Source organism: Ochotona princeps, chromosome X, assembly GCF_030435755.1.
Source record: "Ochotona princeps isolate mOchPri1 chromosome X, mOchPri1.hap1, whole genome shotgun sequence".
Classification (NCBI taxonomy): domain Eukaryota; kingdom Metazoa; phylum Chordata; class Mammalia; order Lagomorpha; family Ochotonidae; genus Ochotona; species Ochotona princeps.
This window is the reverse complement of record NC_080865.1, coordinates 703570-711466: the sequence shown is the minus strand read 5'-3', so window position 1 is coordinate 711466 and position 7897 is coordinate 703570.

The window sequence follows — 7897 nt, the reverse complement described above, 5'->3', positions numbered from 1 at the left end:
ACAATTTCCAGCATCATATTAAATGGGAGGAAACTGAATGTGTTTCCACTAAGATTTGGAACCAGACAAGGCTGTCCACTCTTCCCAGTGCTATTCAATATAGTCCTGGACATTTTAGCCAGAGCTGCTAGGCAAGTAAAAGGAATCAAAGGGATACAAACTAGAAAGGAGGAAGTCAAGCTATTCCTCTTTAAACACAACAGAACACTCTCTAGAGGATCCAAAAGATTCTACTAAGAGTCCATTAAAAATCAGTTTGGCAAGGTTACAGGAAATAAAATCAACAAACAAAAATCAATGTTCTATGTATACACAAACAATTCCATGGCTGTGAAAGAACCTGTAAGATCAGTCACATTCACAATAGTGGCAAAAACCTTAAATACCTCAAAATTTAACCAAGGGAGAATGGATTGACCAAATTTGAATTGCCAAGAACATACCTGGATGATACTTAGAATATGAGAAACTCAGAATTACCCTGGACAACAGAAGAAATCCTATAGATGAATACAGCGTAACCAATAATGAAAGTTGAGGAAAATATTAACTGTGGGAAATATAATCCTGCTTTAGATACATGCTTTGAGTGGCTCAAGATAATTTATATTGTCCTAACCTCCTTTTTCACCTGGCCATTTGCCTGCCTCTAAGCTTTTTCCCCATATTACCTCCTTGTATGCCTGTATTAGCAGATTATCTCCCAAATGCCTGCATGAATTAGTACATTTGGCTGCATGTAGGGGCTTACCCAGGGATTTCCTTCTCATGAAATAGTGTCAAGTTGGAAGATACAGGAATAGTGTGGCAGAAGTATTCTAGGACAGCACCCAACTACCAGCACCCCTTCCAGTTATATGGCTGGGCACCTTGTGTAATTCTTTGTGGTCTAGGATGATCTGACACCACAACCACATTCTAATTAAAAAGATGAAAGGAGGGGAGTGAATGTACAAAGGAATACTACCTTCCTTTTATGAACATGTTACCTAAGGTTCTCTTCCAGATCATGTCATTTGCTAGCAATCAATCACATGACCACATCTAACAGCATAGGAGTCTGGGAGAAGTGTAGTTTGCATTTCTGGGAAGCCACATTACTGCTTTTAAATGAGAATGGTAGAATCTATTCATTTGAGAACAGAGACTAAGTAGTGAATGACATGGAGTCATCTCTGCCATATTATCTTTTTTCCTCACCAGTATAACAATCTTTTCTATACTTCAACACCTGGCTTAGCTCTAATGTTACACCTTCAATGAAGTAAAGGATACAATAAGAAAAAAGTGGGGAGAAGCAAACCAAAGAATAATGAATTTGTTTTCATGAAAGCAGAGTGTAACGCATTGGCAAGCATGGTTCAGAGACCTAACAATCACGATTCTGGGGCCAGTGAAACAAATTAAATGACCAAGCTTGAATTCCTTTAAGTATTAGTGTTGCTCTTCTGCTTTCCTATATTTCCCTGCTTTTAATGATGGACAACAGCATCAAAGCATGGCTTTGCCTACCGTGGCCTCTAAGTTCTCTTTAGTTACCAAGTTCAAATGAGCCTTGGTTTGCGAAACAGAAACTTGGAAGAACTCCAATCTAAGAACATAAAATGTATTGGTCAAGACAAAAAAGGTGGGCCATTTTGTGTGCAAAGACATGTTTTAAAAAAAATATGTTTTTTCAGAGAATCTAGTTCCACCAACCTTAGGTGTTGCTCGACTCATTCGTTCGCCTGGGATTGAGAAGGACTCCTTTGACTGTCCCACTTATGATCTTGCTTCTGGTTCAAAGATTGGAAACCAATAATTACCACTCAACTGGCCTGTGTGTTTTCATGTTCCCTTCAGAAGTGCACTAGGCAAGTCAAGCTGTCTACTAAACATTCATTGCAGACAGATATACAAACCCCATTGGGGATCCCCAGGTTAATTGCCTTACCAGGGCAACTTTCAAATATTACTAAAATGTCTTGAGAGATAATCAATTCCATACGTTTACTAGTCTTTAGGATCAAATAGAGAATCAAGGGTTTTAAAAATAACCACAATACTTCTGGTGTTTCTTCCAAATCGGACAGAAACTGGTAATGCATTATTTTCACAAACTCAAGCTACTGTGTGAACTGTAAACAGATGATATAATAAAGTGTATGAAGAAAAATGGCAGAGAGAAAGGTACTGGGCATTAGAAATATGCCAGTTTGTGTAACAGCAATCAGACTGTGGTAGCAGATTTTAATGTAAAGTTAGGATCATGGTAAACTGACCCCTTGAGCCTATCCCCAAAGCATACTCAGTGACCTCTTAATTACTCTAGTAGTAGGCATACATATAGAGGTGATGAGAGCTTGAGTAATAGTAGTGAAACTTCTGGAGGATGCACAGGTTGGGGTGGGAGAGCTGTTCTGGATGGGGTTGTGGGCAAAAGTTTCCACAATTAAACCAAAAAAGAGTGGAATTATTAAAATATGAACAAATGAAATGTAAAATGGATTTCAGGATTCATGAGGCAAATATTCTGAAAAAATTCAACATTATGAAAAATGGAGAGGGCCTGGCATGAAGGCTCAATTAACTAATCCCCTTGCAAGCACCAGGATCCCATATGGGCGCCAGTTCATGTCCAGGCTGCTCCACTTCCCTTCCAGCTCCCTGTGGCCTGGGAAAGCAGTCAAGGACGGCCCAAAGCCTTGGGACCCTGCACCCACGTGGGAGACCTGGAGGAAGCTCCTGGCTCCTGGCTTTGGATCAGCTCAGCTGCGGCTATTGCAGCCATTTGGGGAATGAACTAGCAGATGGAAGATCTTTCTCTGTCTTTCCTTCTCTTTAGTCTGCCTTTACACTAATAATGGACAAATCTTTAAAAAATGGATACTGTCTATATAAAGAATAACGCAGGACCCTATACCCTGTATCTTTTGCTTTTGACATTAACCTATCTTAGGTGAGTCAGTGCCACAGAGGGAGCCCAGAGGGAGGCTCAGGGGATCATACTGTCATTTCCTTATGGCTCCAAGCAGACAATAGAACTGTGTGTTTGCTTTGAATTTGGGCATAAATCATGTTTGCTTTTATAAAATCATGATTTCCCTTTTGTATCTCCTTAGTTTGAAGTTTGACATGAGGAATTTACTTCTGGAAATTGTTCTAAAGTAGTGATTTTGATAGTTTAAAAACAGGTATATGCTGGGATTCTTAAAGATGTCCGTAATTCAATTTTAGTCTCACTTTGTTTAAATTATGCTTCCTCTTCTGTTTTTAGTTATTTTACATGGAAATGAGCTAGTGAATGACTTTAAAATTGCATATATAACCCTTTTCTTTACAGAAAACCTTTAGCCTTAAATTTGTAATCTATAGCACACAGATGAAACAAAATGTATCTGAATATATTAAGTTTTCTTCCCTCAGAGATGAAAGAAAGAAGTGTATAAGTTTTTTCGCTGGAATTAGCATAATACAGTGTTATCAATAATTCTGTTCCTTGTCACTCTGCACATTTAGTGATACCAAACAATCTTTTCATGGTTTTTCTTTTCATGAATTTGTTACTGTATCCTTTAATGTTTATTAATTGTACAATAGCTTAGAAGAATATACCTCTTTATATTTCCTAACGTCAATAAAAAATTGAGTGGTTCAGATAAGTAATACAATGCAAAATGGTGGTGAGGTTAGAATGAGAAATCTTAAATGCCTTCCCACTTGAGGAAACCATTCATCTCTATGACATTTGGATTATCATTCAAGACTATGACTGTCACTGAGCACTAAAATTTAAATGTCATGTCCTTCCATAAGCCTCTTGTCTTTAATTTTGGCCTTTAGTGAGATGTCCTCTCCTACTCCATCCATTGACTGAACATGCAGAATTCAGTTCTCATTTCTTGTAAATGAAGAGGAGCTACTAGAGATTTCAATGAAGAGAAAGAACTGCAGAAAGAAGTTCACTAATTCTTAATGCTTCTGTTTCACATAGCACAGAAATGATTAATTTTAGGGTTCGGGGGATGATTTGGGTTGTGAAAAACAGATCCAAAGCAGGGTTAGCTACAATCTTAGCTCATTGATAAGGACATGGAGCTTACTGATGGGACAGGTGGGATCCTAATCCTAGTTGGGCAGGAATGAGCTGCTAAGAGCCGAGAGGCATTGGAACACAGGGGAGAGAAGTCTGTGAGCCTAGAAGGTCAGAAGCACTGAGATAGAAGCCCTGGCCTTCTAGGCTCACACTAGTTACCTACCTGTGCTAAAAGAAAGACACAGTAGACAAGTTATATAGCTGTGGTATTTACTGTCTTGATTATCTAGTCTTTGGCTCTCCCCCACATCTGGCATGTCTACACCACATACTGACCTTTCTAACAAACATCCCAACCATCTCTGGACCTCTACCAACATAGAAAAAATAAGATTTCTTTCCTGGGGGTGAACAGTTTATATAGTGTGACCCAATGCTTTCTCTGCAAGCCTCTAATTTGCTCTGGCCAGTGCAGTCACCCCGTCTGCCCTCATCTCTGCGAGTCCAAGCATCATGGCTTTGGAGCCCATCCCTAGCACCTTTGCAAACACTGTTAATAAGTTCAGTGGTCCTCTTCTTGTTTTGTCAGTACCTCATTACATCCAAATGTAATTAACGGTTGTCTTTTCTTTGCACAAATTTTGAAGACTACTACACATTCTTTCTTACAAGGTTTATTAGTTCTGTTACAGCTTAGAGGAGCCTATTTAAAAATTTAAAGTAGATAAATTAAAGCAGTTCCTTTCATCTGCAAAGTAATAGCAGTGGTGGCACATTGTCTGGAAAATCTCCATTGTTTGCCTGTCTCCACTAGCAAGCATGTTCTGCCAGGACACAGACTTTGCCTTGTTCACTGCTGTATTCCACCCCATATAAGTGAATGCTTAAGATGTGTTCCTCAAGTTACCTACTAGGCAACAGGGATATGCTCACACACTGACCATAAGGCAGCTACAAAATATTAGTACACTGCATCTTGTCATGTGCATTTACCCACATATCATATCATTACCACTTCCAGTTTTTCAAAGTTGTGAAATGATCTCCTTTTGCAAGAAACCATAAAAACATGGCAAGGACCCTGGCCTGAGATGTATGTGCCAGTCGATGGCCATGCCACCCTGAACATGCCCCATGTTGTCCCATGTTGTCCGAGAAGCATGTGCCGGGATGACTTGTATCACGCCTGGCATGGCAGTTATGGATCTCAGACCTGTGCACGTGGGCAGGACAGACCTGGACTCATGGACCCTGCTGAGGTGGTGCCTCTGCGAGCAGACGAAGGCAAATGGGAAGTAACTGCAGCAATGAGAGAGAAAGCAGACAAATGGACCACCAAGTTGGCCCCATGGGTGGCGAGGTCTCTTGCCAAGCAGAGGACAATGAAGGAAAGCTGGCATGAAAGAAATGACGGGCTATTGGATCTTGGTCCTTTTTCTTGTGTGTGCACAATGAACCAGGTCCGTGGTGTAGTTGGTCAGTGCTCCAGCCAGCTATGGTCCTAGAAAATTAAACTTCAACAAGCTGTTTTTTAGCTATTTTTTAGCTGTTCACACCTCAGGCCCACATTATTTATTCTGAAACTTCCATGGCTTGGCACAATGCCTAATACATGATATTTGTTTATCTTTATTTAATCAAATCACTTTAAATTCTTATATATGCATTTTTTTTTCCAGCAAGGTCGCCATTAATTCCAGGTTAACAACTGACTATGGCTTTTCTCTCTCCTCTTCAAGCCTCTAGATATTCTTTCTTCCATGTCAATAAAGGCCTTCTTTGTACAACATATGCTTTGTAAATTAAATTTGGATAAGAAAACAGTCTCTGCCGATTCAAACACACACCAAGTACAAAGATCTGGCTCTAGAAAGGGAATGCAAAGGGCCAGTGCAATAGTTCTACAGGCTAATCCTCCACCCTGTGGCAATGGCACCCCAAATGAGCACCACATCATGTCCTTGATATTCTATTTCTCATCCAGCTCCCTGCTTGTGGTCTTGGAAAGCAATGGAGGATAGCAAAAATCCTAGGGACCCTGCACCCATGTAAGAAACCTGGAATAGGTTCCTGGCTCCCAGGTTCAGACCAGCCCAGTCCTTACAATTGCAAATATTTGGGGAGTCAATCAGCAGGTGGAGAATCTGTCTCTCCTCTCTGTAAATCTGCCTTTCCAAAAAAAGGACTTTTTTTTTTTAAAAAAGGGGAAATCTATAAAGCATTTTTTTCTATAAAAGGTCAAGCAATCTGTCAAACTTCTCAGTTCTGTCATTGTAACAAAATCAGACACAGACTATAAACAAATGTACATGACTGTGTTCCAATAAAACTTCACTTGCAAAAAAAAATAACAGATGGTTAGCTCTATGTAGCAGCTGTAGGCCATAATTTTCCATCCTCTGCTATAAAGTAATGCATGTACAAATATATACATCCCCATATTTACATATATGAAAATAGATAACATACTAATTATAAAACATCACCAATTTTGAAGAAAAAAAATCTCTTGATCATACTAAGTGATTGATTTCTTCAAAGGCAGAGACTCAGACTGAATGCATGCACTGATCCAATGATTTCCTGGGAGCGGCAGGGCCCCAGCTCTTAGAGCTACCCACACTGCCTCACGAGCTCTGCACCAGCAAGAGGCTTTGAGGCAGGAGGCGGAGCTCAAAGGTAGCCACTCTGATGTGGCATGAGGGCATCTCAGCCAGGCCAGATGCCTGCCCCTCATATTCTTAGAACACAAAAGCGAAAAAACAAAACAAAACAAAACAACAAAAACCTTTTCCAAACTATGATGCATATTCAGGTCCCTTTTTTCTTTCAAAACGTCAGATTCAGAATACACCCTGTGAGAAAAGATCAGAGGCTCATCCTCCCTGCCAACACTCTGATGTTGCTGACAAGCATTCTCCTCTCAAAAAGTTTCAGCCCACATCATTATTTTCATCTTCATTTTCACAGAGAAAGTTAATAGCTAATTAAAAGTGCCAACCCAATTAAAGATGAAAATCTCAATACAGCATTGATAGCACTGAACAAACAGGTAGGCTCTCAAACTTGAATGAGCTTTGCAGTTTTGAAAGAAACCAAAAATCTAATATTGTTTGTACCGTTTCCCACCAACTAGGCAGAAGGGACGGAAGCACTGGGCTCTGTCTGTATCTGCTATAAAAAGGAGCTTCATGTTCTGGTCAGGAACCACTGAAGCTTAGTATTGATTTTCCGTGCTCAATTTCACTCCCAAGTCTTGGTCTTTTCACTTGAAGATAATTTCATTACTATCGAGAAGCTTCCACAAGGTGGAATGAACAGCAGGAAAGTAAGTTCCATAAATGGATTCAATGTCTTCCCTCTAGTTGCTACTTTAGCCAAGCTCGTTTCCTCAATTAGAACCTGGAGCGTCACCCACTTCCAGAGTCATATCTTTTGAAAGCATGCATTAGTTAAAAGAACTTCAAATTACCTCTCCCCAAAAGTCATCAGTGAACTGTCACAGGCATATTGACACGTTTCAGACCTTGTTCTCCAGTGCTCGCTGTTGTGGATCTCTCAGGCGCTTCCCAATTACTGCCAGAAATTGACTCAATAACATTTTATTCCTGTTTTCTGTGTTTTGTGGCAGGACTCATGATCAAACATGCTGTTGATTTCATCTCTCCTATGATAAGGTTGGAATTCAGGGTAAAGTTATAGCAGTGGAGCAACTGGCATTGTGGAGTAGCAAGTTAAGCCATTGCCTGGGAAGCAGGCATCCATATGAATGCCAGCTGGAGTCTCGGCTGTTCCAGTTTTAATCCAGATACCTGTTTGTATGCCCAGGAAAGCAGCAGAAGATGGCCCGAGTATTTGGGCCCCTTCCAACCACATGGGAGA